Here is a 19,519-nt window from a genome sequence, read left to right as displayed (position 1 = left end):
TCGTAAATGTGATCGTCGTATCAACTCGGCCCCGATTCGTTTCCACCAATCACAGCGCTTCGAGGATCCGCGCGTATCGCAGATCTTAGGTAAAGCGTTACTGTCAAAGCCAATGAAAATAGAAAAGGAGGGGCCGATCCTTGCTATCGTGGGATGTGTCCGACCAATCGTTGTAGCCATGGGGGTTGGCGTTGGACCAATCCCTGCGGTCGTGAGGGTATGTCCGACCAATCGGTACGATCGCGGGGCTGTTTTCGGCCAATCCTTGCGTTCTCGGGGTTGTGTTCTGCTGCGCTGGCCTCCCTCCCGGGCAGATTTTTGGTGTGGGAATTTCAATTTGAGATTCGGGAGTTTTAGTTCCAGGGGTTCAAACAGACCACGCGCAGCACGATCCTGAGTTGGTACTTCGCGACTCTGCCACGCCACGTCAGGTAAGGTGCTTAAAATACACAGGGCACGCGCGCACACACAGATAGACACACGCGTGCGCGCGCTGTTTTCCACGCGAAAGCGAGGAATGAAGCGGCTCGTATGGATTTTTGAACACGTGATTACATGTGCGTCCAGATGGACAGCAGCTCCGATGTAAGTACGATCGCGCGCAGCGCTAAACCCGCTTATATTTCACGGTCCGCTTTTGTGCTAACGCAGGAACTCTGTGATATATTGTTTTTACGTTTAAAATGCACGAGCGTTCTGTCACTGTACTCCTGTCCCTGGATAATTAGATCTTAACTTAAGTTTTAGTTGATCATCATGTCCACTTCTTTGCGCGGTACGTACAGGATAGGACGTCATGTTTTTTTCGAAACACACAGCTGAGCTGTTGATCGGTGGGATTCTCTGTGCTCCTGGATGTTGTTTTATTATTATTATTATTATTATTATTATTATTATTATTATTATTATTATTTAATTGAAGGAGGTGTCGGTTGTTAAATCCGCTTGTTGTTGCTACAGCCCTCGAAGTCTCGGTAATCTCCATCATCCTAATACCCCACGGGCTGCCAGGATTCCCCGAGCCTCGACGCCTTCCTCCTCCTGCTGCGTGTGTCCTCGCTGGTGTCACCAGTCCGTGTCACCGTTCGCGCTTTTCTGCGCCTCGTTTTCACCATTTCACTTTGCGTCCATCCATATATTTCTGTGCATAACGCGGCTCATCAGTAAATAATTCTCACAGTGAATGGTCCGCATTCGGTACTTCACCAAGTGATGAGGAATAAGGACATAGGAGGATGAGGAATAAGCACATAATAAGTGCATGTTCCAGTCGGGGGACGGGGTGTCCGCTGTGCTGCAACTTAGGTCACCCAGTTTCCGTCGTTCGCAAATGGTTAAGGACGTGATCGTACCGCGAAGGTTGTTGGTTCGAGTTCCGAGCGAGTCACACCCCTGCTCTGCCTGCTGCTGTAGTAGCGTCCGTGAAAAGTGTGTTTACCCAACGGGCACAGTGTGTAAGAGTAACCCCGCTGTACAAATGCCATGGGTAAGGTGCTGCAGACAACAAGTCCCTTTGGTTAGTATCGCAATAATAAATAAGTAATCAGAGTGTCTGTTTAGTTTAGTCAGTGTTGTCGACATGGCTTTAAACTTTTAGTACGAGGAGAAGCGAGCGCGTGGCCGTGGGTGCGGACCCGCCGACCGCCGGGCTCATTTTGAGCCGTGCGCGTGGCGCCCCGTCCAGTGAACGCGCCCTGGGACTGGCGATCGAGAGCGTTACATATTCGGATTATATTATTATTTATATTCTCTGTGCTGGAGGGGGGGGGAGTCTCCTCGGCGCCATTTTTACAGCCGCCTCCGTGATTTCCCCACGTCGGTTCACCCCGTGTGCGCGCGCGACGCGAGACAGTGACGACGGTCCCGGGCCCGTGTGTTCGGCCGCCTGTTGTTGTTGCTTGAATCCCCGAACCGAGCCGCTCGGCTCGCTGTTTTTCCGTCGCTGCCCCCGCACGAGCCCGATCGCGCCTGTTTGTTTCCACTCCCGCGTTACTGCTTCTTCTTCCGGAGGGAAAGCGCCCCCGGGCCACGTCCGCGCGTGCGATCATGGTCGCGGGTCACGAGACAGGAGGAGTGATTGAAAACGGCGGCGGCGAGCGAGTCGCTTTGCGCGGCGGGACGCGTCCTGGTGGTTACGCGTTTACGCGTTGAGGTGTTCGCGCGCTCGCGCCCCATCACACCCACACCCACACAAACGCACACAGAGACCACTCGCGCGTGTCGCGTGCGTCTCTCCGAGCTGCAGCGGGCGATACTGTGATGTGTAGATAAATCCGATCGTGTGTGTTACTTTCGCACGGCTGCTGCCTTTGGCCCCAAAGTCGTAGGTTCGAATCCCACGTCCCGTTGTACTTACCTAAATACACACACACAGAGTCTGAAACCGCTTGTCCCAAGGCTACGGGGGGGATCCACGCACTCAGGACGGGACGCCAGTTCATCGTAAGGCACCCCAGGCCCACCAGAGAGCAGAACCTGGCCAAACCCGCTGCGCCAGCGCATCCCCCCCCTCAACAAGGTTGATCTAAAAAAAACATCCTCCACTGTATGTAAATGGGTTATTAATTGTTAGTCACTAGTGTCTCTTTGGAGGAAAATGTTAAGATAAATGAGTCCATGTGGATGCTATACCTGTTCATAACTGTATGTTTGTGTTTATTAATGTGCGTTTCTCGCGTGCCTGCTTTTCATCACGTGTGTGTGTGGGTGGGATGTCCAGCTTTCACAGTGAAGTTTGGGAACCATTTAAAATGGAAAATTGATGTTAAACATTGATATGCAGTGTAACTATTTACTCTATGCATACCACCCCCCTTCCCAAAAAAAATTATGGGAGGTATTTATTTTACTCAGTTTTCAATCCTGGCAGGAACAGCACAGGCACTGGGCCAGCATGTTCATGTGTACCATGTTTCTTTATGGAAAAGATTTGCATGTACATTATAGTCCAGACAATATTGCATAAACACAAGAAAGAGCTGGTCAGTTCTTTAAATTCCTTTAAGTGTGTTAAACATGTTGTGGGAGGGGTGGAGGAGTTCAAGGTCAAACGGAAGTCTCTCGCATAGGTGCAGGAGAACGAGACCCTTCTGGTCTGCGTCCAGCACTAATTTAAACGTCCGAATTTGAGCCGAGCGCAACTGCGGTTCCAACCCCCATAAAGTAAACCACAATCCCTCGTTTGGTTCTGCAGCAACACACGGAAAGTACACATATAAGGCATCTCTGAATCCGATTTTATTTGATGGTTATGTGGCCCAGGATTACCAGTGTAAAGGGAAACGGTTTGCAGATTTACATTTCGGTCTCATCTGTTTTTTTTTTTTTTTTTTGCACACTTGCGAATGCAAACTGTGCAAATATCGAAATGCGCCCTAGGTGTTACAAAGCTGTGTGTGTGTGATTTGCTCTGAGCTGTGTGTTTAACTAGGCCACGCGAAACTGTTTGGCTGCATCATGTTTTCACATGTGGAATAAGCCATACGGTGTGTTCGTGAACAACAGTCGTGAATATGAGGCCACGGTGCGCTTGTTTTGCGATGAAGTGTTTGCGCAGCTGGGCGAGGAGAGCGCCCCACGGAGGCTCGCCGTTCCCGAACCTCTAACGAGAGGAGCTTAATTGCCTGGGAATTGGCTCATCTTCTATTTATAGGCTGTTGCGACACCGAGCGCAGCACTACCTTGTTTTGTGGGACGTTCTGCTTTCTCGTACGAGAGAGCAGGTGTTTCGCGCTCATTTTTTGGCAGGGCTGCTTGACCTGGGATTGACACGGCGGGGGGGTTCTGCAGAACGTGACGGTGCTTTCCGTTTCCCCTGGTGGGTCCTGCTTTGATTTTGCCACCCTCATTTGGCGTCGAAGTTGCATAGTGGGCTGCTGCTTTCGCCTGCGTCGGGCTGTTTCATCATCGATTGCTTTTGACATATTTTCCAGCCCGCCGTGTCATTTCGGGGCACCAGCTCGGATTGGAGAACCAGAAGAGGAGGATATGAAAGGTTTTGAGCTGCAAAGAATCGCTGTTAGATGTTCACGGCTGTTCTTCGTATGCTTGATCAAAAAATAAAAACAAACAGATTTTGGATGTATTTCTAGGAAGGTGTCCAAGTCCCACCCCAAATGCATCGTTTAAAAGTGTAGAAATTCCTCTGTCGAGTGCATTAGGACTCGGCGTGTCATCGTGTACCATTGCGGAGATGCACTTAAGAAATACATGACCTCCAGAGTGGACCAAAAATAAATGCTTGGCTCTCGGGAGGATACAGTTATGGTTCTTTTACAGGCTTGTGGTTAATTTTACCCCACTTCTCCCCATGTCCATTGCTCCTGCCAGCACTGTGCGCTTTTGTGGAGCTCTAGTCCCTTGTCAGTAGAGACATTCATCGTGCTGTGAGAAACATGGTCGTCACGAGCTCTAAGAGGACGTTCCCGCTTCCCAGAGGCCACGGCATTTGAGCGGGGCCAAATTTTTACTCTTCGAGGAGCGTACCCTGCCTTGCGCCTGTGGATCCAGGATAGGCTCCGGACCACCACGACCCTGCATTTCGCACGTGGTTAATGGTAATGTCTAGGTGAGCCGTTGTAGCTCTTCTCTAGTCTCAGCTGTATATTTTTACCGACAAAGTTGAGCTTAAGTTAATGGTTAAAAGCGTAACCAGTTGCAGTTCCTCCTTTTAGCCTTGAATCTCAACTGTTAGTGTTCTTACCACTGCAGCGATGCCACAATTTTTCAGCAGTGTCTAAATTAAGCGTATGGGTCACGAGGACCTATAGAAATAGTTTTTACACAGTGCATTTGGGCTCTCCTGGTACTGCTAGAATGTTGTGCTCTTGGAACACCCTGTAGATACGTTGCGTTTTGGAAATGCTGTATGCAATTTCAGTTAAAACGTTTCGTACTCAAAGTCTTTATTACAGCATATGAAGAGTATGTTTTTACCCCATGGTTTTGAAGTGACATGCTGTAAGATGCCTGAACACATGATACGCCAGTTTTAAACTGGAACAAAAGTGCCAAGGCCGCCAGTGATTTGCACATTCGACTCCAGTTGTTACGCGGGTGAGAGCTTAAGATCAAATGTTAATTTGACAAAGGTGCTGGGAGTCTTTTTTTTTTTTTTTTTTTTTTTTTTGTGGTGCTGGACCTCCTGGTGCATTTCCTTTTGCAATCGACTGCCCCTGACATTGTCTGACCCCCCACCCCCCAACCCCCACCCCAATCTGTACCGCTCTGCGATGGAGATTGCCTAACCATTCGGAAGGGTTGTGAGAACATCCCGCTCTGGAGCACTAATCTTGCCACATCCTGCACAGACTGCTGCGATCTTGGAGGGAATAAGAGTCCTCATGTAGCATCGTTTACAAAGTCCAGATCCAGCTGAAGGAGACCCGTTTGATCTGCCTGTTATTGTGGTGCTGTTGTAGGCATGGTCTTGGCACCATAAAGTTTCCAATTCAAGCTCCTCTCAAATTTATAAATATAGTAACAGCCTTTATTTCCCATCAGAAGTGTGAAAAATAAACCTCTCGGGGTCCAAGTACCACTGGCTTAGGGTTAGGGTCTAATTCAGCGAAAAATCTGATCTGGGGACATTCGTCCATTTCATAGGAGATTTGTCCATACTTCGAGCCTTGCAAGAGGAGTTAGCACTCAAATTAATTGTTCACTTTGTAATGAATCGCTGTGACCATCTGTGAAGATTTTTTTTTTTTTTTTTTTTTGGGGGTGGGGGTGGTTGTACTGTTCTGCACTCTTTGAAATATACTGTGGTGTCTCCCAGCCTGCGATGTTGTCACCTACAAGTCGGTAGAAATGTGTCCTTTCACTGCAGGGCTGTGGCACAGTGGGAGGCATGGTGGCACAGCAGGTAGTACTGGTGCCTCACAGCTTCTGGGCCGTAGGTTTGAATCCATGTCAGCCTGCGTAGAGTTTGCACATTCGCCCCTTGTCGGCATGGATTTTCGCCCACGGCTCAAAAGTGTGATTAAGATGAATTGGTGATTCTTTGATTGTAGCCCGCCTCACCCTGTACTTCTGGGATAGGCTCTGGACCACCACGACCCTACGTTCAACGAGCTCTTATTGATGATAAACGATGAATGAACTGATCCTCGGCTCATGACAAGGTAAGGAGGGCGGTGAGTGGACTACGAATCCTTGTAGCCAGTGGCTGCCTTCGAAACGGATCGGGTAAGGAGCGGAGCGCTACGGACTTGTGTGCCTGAGCCTTGGCGCTGTACCAGATATAGTTAAAAAGAGATTATCTGTTGGAGTCCAATTTGGAAAGGAACACTCCTTATGTCAAGCAGCGAAGGAATTACTTGGATTAGAAACTCCAAACAGAAGCATTTGAAAACAAATGGCTTTTTTGCTGTTTTCAGAGTCTGGAACAAGCGATCGATCGCTGTGAATTAGTGTCTCCGTGTTTAATCTCATCAGTAATAATGAACGAACAAATTAATGAATCAATGAATTAACATAATCGTTCAGTGAATGAAATGCAAAATTTGCCCCCATACTAGAGTGACTTGCTGTCAGTTGTATGTGACTTTGTAGAAGGTGTCCATGTGTTCCCATGAGGTACCATGTTTACAGATGGGGAGGGGTTCGGAGACCGTGGGGGGGTGAGTGAGGGGATGCTGGCCAGAGGAGTCCTGCAGAGGTGACCACTGCCATTGGGGGGGAAAAAAAGACAAAGTTGTGTAAATAAGATGTGCACCCCTCGTTCCAGAGAGGTTTCCCCAAGGAAGTGAGGGGGGCTACTCGGGGCATGGGGCCCTGGGGGGGGTAGGGGAACGGACGGCCCGCGTCCCTGCTTTTCTCATAGGAGGTGCCGATTTCCGCCTCCGTGGTGGAATGCGAATAATCACCGCGGAGCCTTTGTCTGGCCAGCTGAGGCTTCTCGCGGCCCGTCCGCCCTGGAATACTAATTGGCGCGGCTCTCCTAGATGGCCCCGTTTAACCTGCCCGCTCTCAAGTGGCCCCCTCTCCTGTTCGGGTTCCTCCGGCGGATCGGCCGCACCTCCCCGGCCCACCTCTGCGGAACAGCTTTCGTTCCGAATTTCACAACCTTTGACTTCTCTAAACGTGGGGTGAAAGCAATCGCCCGGGGGTTTTAACGTCCTTCGGGACCGAGTTTGCTTTTATCGGGGGAGCGCTGCTGCAACAGACGAGAGGCAATAAAATTGAAACGTCAATGGGAGACGCTCTTTACCGGTCGAACTGGTTTTTATCCTCATTGTGGCCCCAGAGAGTCAACATGATGCCGAGATTAAATTACGTGGAGTAACGCCAAGGAAAAGAAAGCTTTGTTGCGGAAGCCATGGTAAACACAGGTGCCCTACAGTGCCTGAGCTGCATATTCGGGTTTAGGTTCAACTCTACCTTGAAGGGGATTGAGTGTGTGTGTTCTCCCTATGCTCACAGCCCACATACTTATAAAAGAAGTTTGTGGTAAACCACTTCTATCGCCTCCTATACCATGAAAACCACGTGGGTGGTTGCTGTGAGTTAACTTTGATTCGACGGCTCGAACCCTAACCTTTATGGCAATTTAGAATGTGACGTTTGTGTGGCTCATACAGTTGGGTCATTTTACTGCATCGCTAGGGCGCACCTGGTAGCGATAGTGGATTTTAAGGGTACTACAGCCGGATGTGACATTCGAACCTGCGACCTTTGGGTCCAAAGGCAGCAGCTATAATCACTTTCGCTCCAGTATAGCAGTAACAGTATAGCTGGAGTGATACTGATTAGAGCTGCTGCCTTCGGACCCAAAGATCGCAGGTTCGAATGTCACCTCTGGCTGTAGTACCCTTGAGTAAAGTACACACACACACACACTTTCAGAACCGCTTGTCCCATACGGGGTCACGGGGAACCGGAGCCTACCCGGGAACACAGGGGCGTAAGGCCGGAGGGGGAGGGGACACACCCAGGACGGGACGCCAGTCCATCACAAGGCACCCCAAGCGGGACTTGAACCCCAGACCCACCTGACAGCAGGACTGTGGTCCAACCCACTGCGCCACCGCACCCCCTATCCCTTGAGTAAAGTACTTACCCTAAAATTTTTTCCAGTAAAAATCACCCAGCTGCGTAAATGGGTAATAATTGTAGATGGATTAAGTCGCTTTGGAGAAACGCATCAGATAAATGAATAAATGTAAGGATTTTGATCAAAATAGAACAGCAGGAACGGGGATTTGAACCAGGGACCTTCTGATTACCACTATGCCACCTGCTGCCCTCAGATTGTCGGGTCATGTGTGTGTGCAGAAAATAAGTAAGGGAGGCAGCAGGAGGTGGAAAAAGAGCGGCTCGTAATGGGAAGGATGGAGTGCCGCTGCATCGGGGACTTCCTGCTTCCACCCACCCGTCACGCTCGGTCAGAGTTCAGGAGCTGCTGGTGTCAGGTTGCGTGGGGGGTGGGTGTGGTGAGCGGAGGCGGCTTTGTCGCAGGAAAACAAACAAGGCTCTTGTTCCCGTGCGCTCGGGCCTCTTAGGTACGCTCAGCATGCGGCTCCGGGCCTCTCGTGCATCACCCATCCATGTACTCGAAACCCTTCAGGGATTGACTCGCGTGATCATGTACGCTTTGGGGCCGAATCACCTTTTGTCGTTATGTATTAATTCAGCTCATGCTCTTCTCCACGCTTACTTTCAGTATTAGGTTTGCTTACTAAACTCTTTACATGTATTTACCCGTTTCTACGACTGGGTAATTTTTAACAGTATCAGTTGAGGGTAAGTACCTCGCTCGGGGGTATTGCAGCAGGCGGGGGATTTTAGATTGCATCTCTTGATGGCAAGATGAGGACCTCAGCCAGTACGCCACCTGCTGCCCGTTGAGGACGTTGTCGGGTCCCGCTTCGCTAACCGTACCTGCTCTTAATTACAGTTGTGCGTGCACCGTTGTCAGATGAGATTTGAGGCACGAGGCGTTCGGCGCGTTTGTCGTGCGACTCGTCCGAGACCCCGCGTGTACGAGCCCGAATGTAGCAGAGGCGTTGCAGCACGTGCCCCTGTGCCCGGACGGTGAGAAAAGAGGCAGGTGCTCTTTCTTGTTGCCAACCGGCGTACCTGGAGACTGTGTTACTATGGCAACCAGCAGTACCTGAGCGGAGACTGGCTGTCGGGGCATGGGGGAGGAGGTAGGGGGGTTTATGCTTCAGCGCACTAATATGAATTGAATGAGGGAATTTACAGCGGACAATGGGCAGTTATGAGCGATTGAATTCTCTGGGGGGGGATAAAAGACCCAGTACATGCTTGTCTATAGTGCGGGAAATTGCACTCTTTTATTCCAGCACAGTGTGCTGTTTGTGTATGCCCCTACCCCCCCCCCGTGTTACATGTGCGTGGATTTTAAGTACTTCCATTGATTGCATGGATGGGAATACATTGGGTTTGTGTCTCGCGCTTAAAGGACCCCCCCCGCTTCATTAAAAATGGACTGTCCCACTGGTGGAGAATGACAAAACGAACGCTGTACCGTAGACCCGCTTAGGGGCTTTTCTTGTGTTCGTGCATCAGTTCCGTGTCCCATGTGAATAATTTCAGAGGTCTACAATACGGCGTGCGCACGCTAACCCCGCGTGCGTTTGTTTATCCGCGTTCCCTGGGGCCGTAAATAGGTCTCGGGTCACGTGACGCCGCGCTGCTGGTTCAGTGCCCGGCACAGATCAGGGTCCTGCGTGCCTGCGCGTTTTTGTAATCCCGTAATCCACGATTTAGTGCGAAAGGGGAGAATTCGCGCCACTTTAATATTTACCACTTTGACACCGAAAACAAAATCTGTTCCCGCGTGCGACAGATGGCGCAGTGGAAACGAGGATTACAGGCGCCTTGTTTGTCAGGTGAAAGGTTTTTATTTTCCTGTTCACTTCAATGATGACCCAGTTAAGGGCAGCTTCGTGTCCAGGCCGACCGCTTCTACCCCTCATACACACAGATGTAATTTTTCTCCCTGCATCCTTAGTTTACCCATCATCGGGCCTGGACTGGAGGATTTCAAGATGCTTCTTTACAATAGGCGAAGCTTCTATGCTGAGGTCGGAATCGTAGCGTGATGGATGCCACGCTAGCCAAATTGGCCGGGGTTGAGATGGCTCGGCACGGTGCCGGAAGGGCTCCGGGCGCAGTTGGGGAAAGAGTTTTTTTTACTCCAAGCATCACGCCAGTGAAGCCTGCAGCCCATGGCGTGTTAAAGATGCCGATGGCTCGAAGGTGGTCTTTGTTGGCGCTCGCAACTCAAGTGTAGGTGCCACATGTCAAAAAGGAGATCTAAGAGTTTGGTCATAGTCTGCAGAGGCAATGGGGGATAAAAAAAAAAAAAAAAAAAAGGAATCAGGCTTGACCATCCCCATCGTTACAGGCTGCTGCCTCTGTTGCCTACAATGCATCACTAGAACTGCTCCTAGCTATTTACGAAACTTGATCAGCTGCTGCACCCCAACCAGACCCCTTCCCTCGTCTACTTCTGCTCGCTTGGTGGTCCCGCACACGAAAAGTAAAGCACAGAGGTTCTCGGTTCTGGCTCCGTTGTGGTGGAATTACCTCCCCCTGTCACTCAGAACTGCTGAAACTCTGTCCACATTCAAGAAGAGTCTGAAAACTCATCTTTACCGGATTCACTTCATCCATGATCTCTCAAGCTCATGTATGGTGTAAATGTTCATGCACCGTAACTTTTTTATCATCCCCAGACAAGCCTTTACACAGCTGCTACTCCTGTTTTGCATGTGAATGTTTGATCGGTGCATTAGGTCGAGTCATCTGTTCTCCCAGCATTTGTAGGAAGGTTATCAGGATTCATCTATCCTGCATTTTATGCACCTACTCGAGCAATGAACATCGGTGCATCAAGTGGAAAGTAAGAAACTAGGTTCACTTAGGAATCACATGTCTGCAACTATGTCTCTTTCTCCTAATGTAATGCGCAGATTGTATTTTCTGAGATGTACGTCGCTTTGGAGAAAAGCATCTGCTAAATGAATACATGTAAATGTAAATGTAGACTGCAATTTGCCAAAGTTGGGAGTGGGGAAGGTCCAGCTTAGTACAGTGTGCTCCAGCCCATTGTTGGGTTGCTGCTCCCGCAGGTTGTGTGCTGTCATTGGGTGGGGGTCCAGGCACACAGACTGTCCGCAGATGTGCTCCCTCAGGAGCGCTGGCTCGAGGCCCGCCCGGCACAGCCCCCAAACGCCACGATTTGACGTCACCGGACCACTTAATCCAAAGCAAAAACAGCTCCCCCAGACCCAGCAGCCGCCAGGATTAGCAGTCTGAAGTTCATTAACGGGCCTGATTCACGTTCCCGCTTTCTCTTATCACTTTCCTATGTACGAGTGAGCGTCCTGAGGAAAGATGGTTAACGCTCAGTTGAGGAGAGGCACAGAAATGTGAACAAGCTTCCAGCGAGTCCATTTCTGAAGGCTCACCGTGCATTTGACTCGGAATAGGGTAAATCTCTGTGTTGGGTGTGGACTCCCAAAACACTGTGAGTAAATCCATCCTTTGGCATGAGGAAGGCTGGCCAGGGTCCACATTCCTACAGGCTGAGGACATTCCCCGTCCAGCCCTTCCAGTGTGGGATGCAGGAGGAGAAGGGGATAGACTCGTGTGGGAGATGGAGGGGCAGGTGTGCACTGGAACAGGAAGATGGCCATGGTCTCCCAACACAGAGCACTGCGTCACCCTCTCCTTGCCTCTCCACATTTTGACCCTGGTGGACCAAGAGGGTGTACCCCGGTTTGACCCTGGGCCACGAGCTCCAGGTGTCAGTGTCATGGAAGCCACCTCTCTTATTGGATCCTCAGATCAGTGCGTCAGGTCGAGTCATCTGATCTCACAGCATGTCCTCGGAGCTTCTCGCACTCCTACGAACAGATTTACTCCATTGAAAAACTGTAAATACAAAGTACTCGAAGAGAGAGGAGCCCAGACAGCCTTTCGTGACGCACAGGAATTGTGGGTCGTACCCGTGCTTAACGTCGCGTGAAGAGACCCGGCAGGATTTGTCTCCCAACAAGCATGGACATGATGACAAGCATGTGTACTTCCATCTTTTACTGTGAAGTTTGCGGTTTGTTGTGGTTTCTTGAAGTTTCTTCTACAGGTGCTGTGATGACTATCAAAGTTGAGTGCGAGCACCCAGTCGACTTTTTGGTTTTCTTTCCCAGACAGCATTGGGCTTGGCGCGTACTCGTCACGAGTTCCCGTCATGCGATGCCATGCCTAGTCATCCATAGACGGACGCGTCTTTAGTCATTAGTTAGCCGACATGCATACTGTATGGTCTTCTATTTTTTTAATATTTATTAGCCAGTTATTTTTTATTGAATTGCTTCAACATAATGAGGTTCAAGGTTTTTCGTGGCGGTTCCGTTCACCCCTGTGTTTCAAAGGTGACTTCTCAGGTGTCTTTAATAGCTAAACCTGGTTGTGACCCCTTCATGCCTCTCCCCTCTTTACCTAAAGCAGGGCTCCGCATTCATTATTTTGTGTTGGACAGGATTGGTGCCTTTTACATTTTGCCTGCCCCATCACATTTTTCATCTGTCCAATTTTGCAATATAAATTATCTAAAGGATCGTAATAAGTGAACATCGCCTACATCGAGAACATGCTTGTAAACTGTTACGATGGTGAGGCAGTCATGGTGTTACATGAGAGGAAGCGTACTTACAAAAAAACGGTCCTGACACAAAGGAGCTGCCCAAAATAGCAATATGTTACAGCTGTTTATTTTTGACAAAATTGGGCCCTTGAAAAGGAAATGCAGATCAGTGACATCACACGTCACGGCGATGATTGTTTTCTGAACTAATCGAATTGCTTAATTTTTTACTCAAATTTTTTTGTCCACCTTTGAACAATATCAGAATAATTCTATCCGTCTAGCTATGAATATTTAAGCAAATTACTGGCTCTGGATGCAGGGCGTTGCTAGTGGAGTGAATGGCGGTGATGATTCTAGGGGCTTGCACCTGGACTTGGCCCACAGAATTCCATCAGTAACTATTTAATTTAATGGGGGGGCAGAGCAATGTTCTTCGGGGCTCCCGGAATTCCTATGTGCGCCCCTGGCCGGATAGTGGGACACCAGTCAACGTGGAGCCTCGATAAAGTGGACAGGGGTGGGTTTGCGATTGGAGCGATGCGTTGGTACAACATCGAGACCCTTTTCTCCCCTTGTGACAGTGATCGATCTTTGTGCTGTACACATAGAAACCAAGCGTGGTCACGGGGGAGACGAGGTCAGGCTCCGGTCCCTGCGCGATGAGTGTGGGACTGTGGGAAGAATGCACGGACGACAATGGAGATTACTGTGCAAATACTGCTCTGACATTTAGCCTACAGAAATGGAGTCATATCTTGGAAATTGTGGCAGAATGCGAGGGGTCTGTTTTTTGTCTCTGCAGTTTATTACATAGTGGGATTCTTGAAAGCAGACCGAGTGAAGTGTTTCCAAGGCCTTGCTTTGACAGCTTTAATTAAAGATCTTTCATTACGTGCGACTCAGAAGGCCCGGTGTGCGTTTGTGTGTTGGCCCATATATATTTGTTACTGACCAACTTCTTGAATCGCAGAAGAGATGTCTGTTTTTCCTGGTGTGATGCAACGCTGAGGAACGCTGCTGTTCATTCATTTAAAAACTCGCTCTCCAGTGGGTGGTAAATATAGCCTAACTGCCAAAAAAACCCTTCTTGCGACTGCCCTGTCTGTTTCTTCAGCCGTCGCTGTGAGAGCTACATGTATAACCGGGTTAGTGCTGTTGCTGTGGCAACCCTTTGGCGATGCAGATGGTGCACGTGAACTTCGAGCTTACCTTTAGCGCAGCACGTAGGGAGTGTGTGCTCACTCTGACAGTCATGGGCTGCCCGAATTCAAGCTATAGCTAGTGTTTGGGACTTGAGCTCTTTCACCCATGCCCCTGGGTGTTGAACTGTACAACCGGCCAACAGCAAAACTTTTGTGGCCATCGATGATTCCCATAGTTATTAAGTGGCAACCATGCATTCTTATTTGGCTTTGAATGCAGTTCTGAAGATGTGCAGGCAGAAGAGGAGAGAAAGAAGCTTTTGTACTTGAAGACCTTGGTGATTAAAACCTTTTTGTTTCTCTCCCTTTTCCACTTGGCGTGGGATGGAAATTCCTCACAGTTCAGTCCTCGGTCCATCAGGATGTACAGCGCCATCCGATGGGTCATTGTCCGAGTCCATCTCCTTTGACCTTCATCTTCGCGGGCGTTTGTGGTGCGTTCGGGCCTGTAACGTGAGAACAAGTCCATTCTGCCCACTCTAAACTCCAGATGTTTTTGTGTGCGTGTGGCCTTCTATCAGTCAATTAGTGAGATGGAACTGTCGTGATTTTTGCTTAATTAAAAAATCGTGATCGCTGGGAGCTAAGGACATTTCAGAGAAGCACTTTAACCTCCTGAGACCCACATATTCACTTTATCCACTCAAGAAAATGTGATTTTAAGTGCATCTGCCAAACTGTACATGCAGTTGTAATGCGCTCTGCTTTTATATGATCCTATATGTTCAGAGGTGTGGCTTGCACAGCTGCATATAGGTGTACCCAAAATCGCTCTTTTTTGTTTTATCTGAGGAGGTTAAACTTCATTTTTCCAGTGCACACTTGAAGGTGGCATTTGGCTTTTTTGATAAAACCAGAATAAACTGTGTGGTGATGAATGTCTATTCTACTGGGGCAAAATGCTTTTGGGGGTGAGTCATGTCTATAGAAGAGAAGTAGTTGGGTGCAGGGGGAATGTTCCCCGAAATGGGCTTAGCCGGAGCGTCCTCTGTCCTTGGCATTCTTGTAGCTTGGGTGGGGTCTGCTTTGCTTAAAGAGTGGGCTCTCTGCACCTCTCGCTCTCTCCCTCCTCTCTCTTCTCCCTTCCTGAGCCTCGAGATCAGTACTGCTATGAGGGAGGAGCAGAGCTGACAGTGTGGTATCAGTGGCGTGTGGCAAGTGAGGAAGGTTACCGTAGAGGACGACGGGTGTGCATCTCAGGTAGGTGCCGTGCACAGTGCTGCTCTATTGTCGTCATCTCTCTGCAAAACCACCATCCCTTGGCTAGTTGTATTTGCCGGCTTCGTTGCCTCTGCTGTGGGTGCTGAGCCCAGCTGACAGCTCGCCGGTCTGGAGCTCAGGCTGAAGCCATGGTTAGTGGTGGGCGGTATGAGATGGTTTCAGTTTAGGGGACCGCTAAAGAGGAACTGACCATATGGGCCTTCGCTGGGGTCATTGGATTGTGCTGAGTTGGTATAGCCACGAACGGAGGTGAAGTCGCTTGCCAAGCCCTTTTACGTGGTAATCCTGATAACAGTTAATAGAAGGATTAGCGCGCTCATAAATACCAGATAATGATTTCAACTGCAAAAAATGGACTTCTGTTCAGGGACGTCTTCCCGTGATTGTGGTGTCTGTCCAAAGCACGGGGGTATAGTTCTTGCAGTTGTCAGCGCTTGTGTGTTTGCGTGAGTATGTGTTGGTTTGAGGAAGCTGGACGCTCCATCTGTAAGTTTATTGGCAGGTCACGGCCCTGGGTCATCTTGGGACCTTTTTTGTATATTTTCTGTCTAGTCTTGTGTTTTGCGTCTCTATGGAGAGCCTTTGGTTGTTCCATGGAGTGGGGGTTTGAGGGATAGGTTGGGGGGGTTTACAACTCCCCCCCTTTAAACTCTCGCTCTGAGAAGAACAACCTCAAAGGTAGTAACCTCTGGCCAGTGATCATATGTAAAGTACCTTTTATGTAGGAGCCATGGCAACCCTTCATGGGAAGGACTTCGTGCCTGTCCTTGGGCTCTGTTTGTTTTTTGGGGGTGGGTGGGAGGGTTCAGGGAGGTTTTACTGTAAAGAGATCTAAGGAAGCGGAGAACACATCTGTCGCAGAGCCTTTGAAGCACATTCCTAGCCATGCCCCGTCTCCACAGGGCTCAGACGCTTGAAACGTACCCAATGTACCGGGAACGCCGTGGCCCCTGGGCCTTTTTATCTCTGGCTTCACCAAGGCAGAAATGTTTTCTTCAGCTCCTCCCGATGACCGTGCTGTTAAACCTTTCTCCGTGCGTCCATCGTGGTGGCCGGTGCGTGGCCGCAGGCTGGAAACACTTCTTGTGTAAGCAGCAGATAGTCAGAGATACTAATTACATAATGCGTATCATACATTTAGACTTAATCCACTGTAAAACAAGATTTTTTTTTGGTGGGATTTGGGTTCGAAGTGGATACTTGCATTTATGTACTTAGTTGGGCCTTTTCTCCAAAGCAACTTTCAGTATTAAGTTACTTTATGATTTACCCATTCATGTAGCGTGGAAATTTTTAGTGGAGCGTTAGGGTTGGCACCTTGCTCAATGGTACTGCAGCAGGATGCGGGATTCAAATCCAGGCCCTTTGAGTGCAAGACAGCAGAGCTAACTACTACTCTACCTGTTGCCCCTATTTTCTCCAAACTTCATTTTGAGTGCAACGAAAGGGTTGGATGTGCTGCTTCTGGAAGCTGTTGGTGACACCTGATCTGTCCAGCGGTGGTCCCAGGTGTTGTGCTGCCCACATTAGAGCCCAACTTCCCAAGAGTCGCGTTGAGGGTGTGGAGTACAGCAGAAGCCATCGGCCAATCCACGTGTTGGTGACTGGGGACTTGGGGGCCAACGGTCAGAAAGACGGGGCCATCCTGCCGGCCGTTGTCGGAACTGGAGCTGTTTTGCAACACTGGGAAAGTGGAGACAGAATGCAGCTGCTTTGAGCTGAGAAATTCTCTGCCGGGGACGTCGGGTCATTCGAGAGCAAACAGCCAGAATTGGAAAATGAAGCCCGCGCTGGCATCACAGCACCCTCTGTCACCCTCCTTCCCCATTAAAGAACTGCCACACGTGGAGCCACTGCTGGGACTGTTGGGCATTAATCTCCTCTCAGGTGTTAGCATGACCTCAGAGAGGTGTGATGGGAAGGAGAGCACCGTGTACCCATGAGGACCTCTTCCTGGATCTCAGGGACACTTTGAGGACACTGCGGCTAATTGTGGGGTAGAAGTAGATATATGAGCAGGACAGAGACTAAGAACAGCAGGTTTCTTTAACAAAAAGCATTTCACTGGTAAAAATGAAAGCAAGAAAATATGGATCTGGCCCCTTTAAAGCAAGGATTAACTCGGGTTCATCAAAACCTGTGACTAACAGCCAACAGGAAACCCTCCCACTCCCTACTATGCCCCAAAGTCTCATCCACATCTTCAGACCAGCTGCTTTAAATGTCCATCTCGATTGTGCTTTAACCATTAGCAGCTGGTCTTCGTGTGCCGTAGGTGGGCAATGTTGAGCTGTTTATCATTGTAGGTCCTGCTTCATGCTATGGCTCCATCTTCGTCCAGCCCATAAAACCTTATGTGAACAAAGGGTCATTTTTGCACAACATGAATGATGGACCGACATGAAGGAACTAAATGTATGCTTTTATACACGTAGAAATAGAACTCAAGGTGACTGTATTTCTTTCAAAATGTTTGCTTCCCAAGAGGTGTCCTGAGTTTGATGGGTTCCATACCTTCACCTCTTGTCACTATGATGGTTGTTTATCATTGTGAGAAAAACCTATAGAATTATCTGGATTTTTTGTTTTTTAATGAATGACTCCTGCGATGTGATGTGATGTGATGTGATGTGATCTTCATCTCAGTCAGGGGCCTTCATCATCACCGTGCACTGGTCTGATGACTTTAAAAGTAAAAATCGCAGTAAGTGCCAAATGAACCTTGGATTTCTAAACTGAGAAATTTTCTTTAAGGTATATGTGCTCAAGTATGTGCCTGACTATTTTTTGTGTAATTCAGTATAATTTATAGTATTTGTGGTAGGTATAGTATAATAAGAATAGTGATTAATGTATGTGTATTATATGGAAATTTTATAAATGTTCTCGCAGGCTGCATGCAGCCCTTGCGCCACACATTGGACACCCTTGATTTAAGTCATAATAATAAAGAAAATTTTCTATACCAGAAGAGTTTATTTACACTCCCGTACCTTTGCTGAACAGATGGTTTAAACGGCGAAGGTCATCGATGGGAAAAGTATGTGAATATGATGGCATGTATGTAAGAGGGGGTGAGTGGAGTCGGTATTCCAATCAGTGAGTCAGGTGTGTATTTCACTTGTGGCTTTGACCTGACTTGCAGCCCCGTTCTCACAACTGTATGTCACGTACCCGGGGAATGACTGTTTTGTGTCCTGAGCGTGGGTGAAACCATGGAACGGAACGGTGGTCCAACATCTCGGTTTATGGCGATTTTCCTATGACTTGTGTGGACGCTTTTTGGTAGTGTGGGTGTTAGCTGCGTTAAATCCACTGTTACACACACTCGCGCACACAACGTACCCTCAGATCAGCCATGCCTACCCTACCTAATGGTGGATTACCTGTGGAGCACAGGGACCGAGTCTCCCATGCTCACTGATATTAGCCTCTTACAGAAAAGAGGATCTCAGGAGATGGGAGCGCGCCAGGTCCCGGATCGAGGGGCCATTTTGTCAGCCCTCGCGCCCTGATTGGGTTTGACAGCTTGTGTTGTTTCGCAGGCTCTTAACTGCAAGCTTTGCAGATTTGGGATTTAGCCTTCCGTTCAGTGTGATAGCGTGGTCATGATACCGAACGGCTGACGCTCTCGCCCGGTAAACGGAGCTGCGCTCGATCTCGACGTGGTTCTGCCTTCTTGACAGCGGGTGCACGCGCACGCACACGCACGCACACATACAGGTGGGGTGAGACCCCGTTGTAGGAACGGCTCACGGCACCGCTCGAAGCGGCCCACGCTCGGACCGATGATCTCGCAACCGCGCACCACTCCTTTTTAATACCGCAGAATTCTAGAAACCCAACAGCCGACTTAATGCCGTGTGTAGTTCACGTTTGCCAGGGTTAAGGAAAATACCATCTTTTCAAAGTGTAAGTGTTCATACAGAAGTGCATATTTCAGTTCATCTGATTTTTTTTCCCATAGAAATTCTGCTCTTGGGATTTTTTTAAAAAAGATGTCTTTTCACCGTTCTCTTCACTCTTTGGTTTCCAGAAGGTATCGGCCCTCAGATGTTACCCCTTAAAGAATTTGAGTGTTTACGGTATTGTGCCGGCTCATGTTTTGAACAATTTTTTTTTTTTTTTTTTTTTTTTTTTTTTTTAAATTTAAAATTAAGAATGCCGGTGAAAGCAGCGCTGCAACACGGAGTGGATTCCGCTCCACTCGCCGTTGGGTTCGGGCCCCCGTCCTCTCTGTGACACCGCTGGCCTGTAAATGTTGCTTCCCGTTGTCACGGAGGATTAGCGTAGCCCTGTTTCGCCCCGCTGCACCGCTCTCCGTGATGATGGAGCCGATGCCCCGTCCAGCCTCGGGCTCTGGCTCTCCCCCCCGACTGGAAAAAGGGAGGCCTCTCCGTCGCCCTCTGGGGCGCCTTTCATCCTCATGGTTGCTTACGCAATTTAGAAAGAAGTGTTCTCATGAGACATGGTTCGA

At 49.0% G+C, this 19,519-nt stretch overlaps 1 protein-coding gene across 13 annotated transcripts in view; it reads left to right on the top strand.

Moving 5' to 3' along the window:
* The first annotated feature begins 205 nt into the window (after window positions 1-205).
* epb41l2 (erythrocyte membrane protein band 4.1 like 2) overlaps window positions 206-19,519 on the top strand; it is a 62,892-nt gene continuing 43,578 nt past the window's right edge. For 3 of the 13 annotated variants that reach the window (XM_029251776.1, XM_029251746.1, XM_029251767.1), the window contains exon 1: window positions 206-431. The gene's annotated coding sequence lies outside the window, so the exon portion shown is untranslated. Of the gene's footprint in view, window positions 432-494; window positions 586-1,455; window positions 1,517-14,873; window positions 15,022-19,519 lie in introns of those variants that run through there. The other 10 variants (XM_029251787.1, XM_029251783.1, XM_029251777.1 and 7 more) reach the window with 7 other exon arrangements.

Source organism: Scleropages formosus, chromosome 1 (assembly GCF_900964775.1).
Source record: "Scleropages formosus chromosome 1, fSclFor1.1, whole genome shotgun sequence".
In the NCBI taxonomy this organism is placed as follows: domain Eukaryota; kingdom Metazoa; phylum Chordata; class Actinopteri; order Osteoglossiformes; family Osteoglossidae; genus Scleropages; species Scleropages formosus.
The sequence above is the reverse complement of the archived record's forward strand: the minus strand, read 5'-3'. Positions and strand labels throughout refer to the sequence as shown.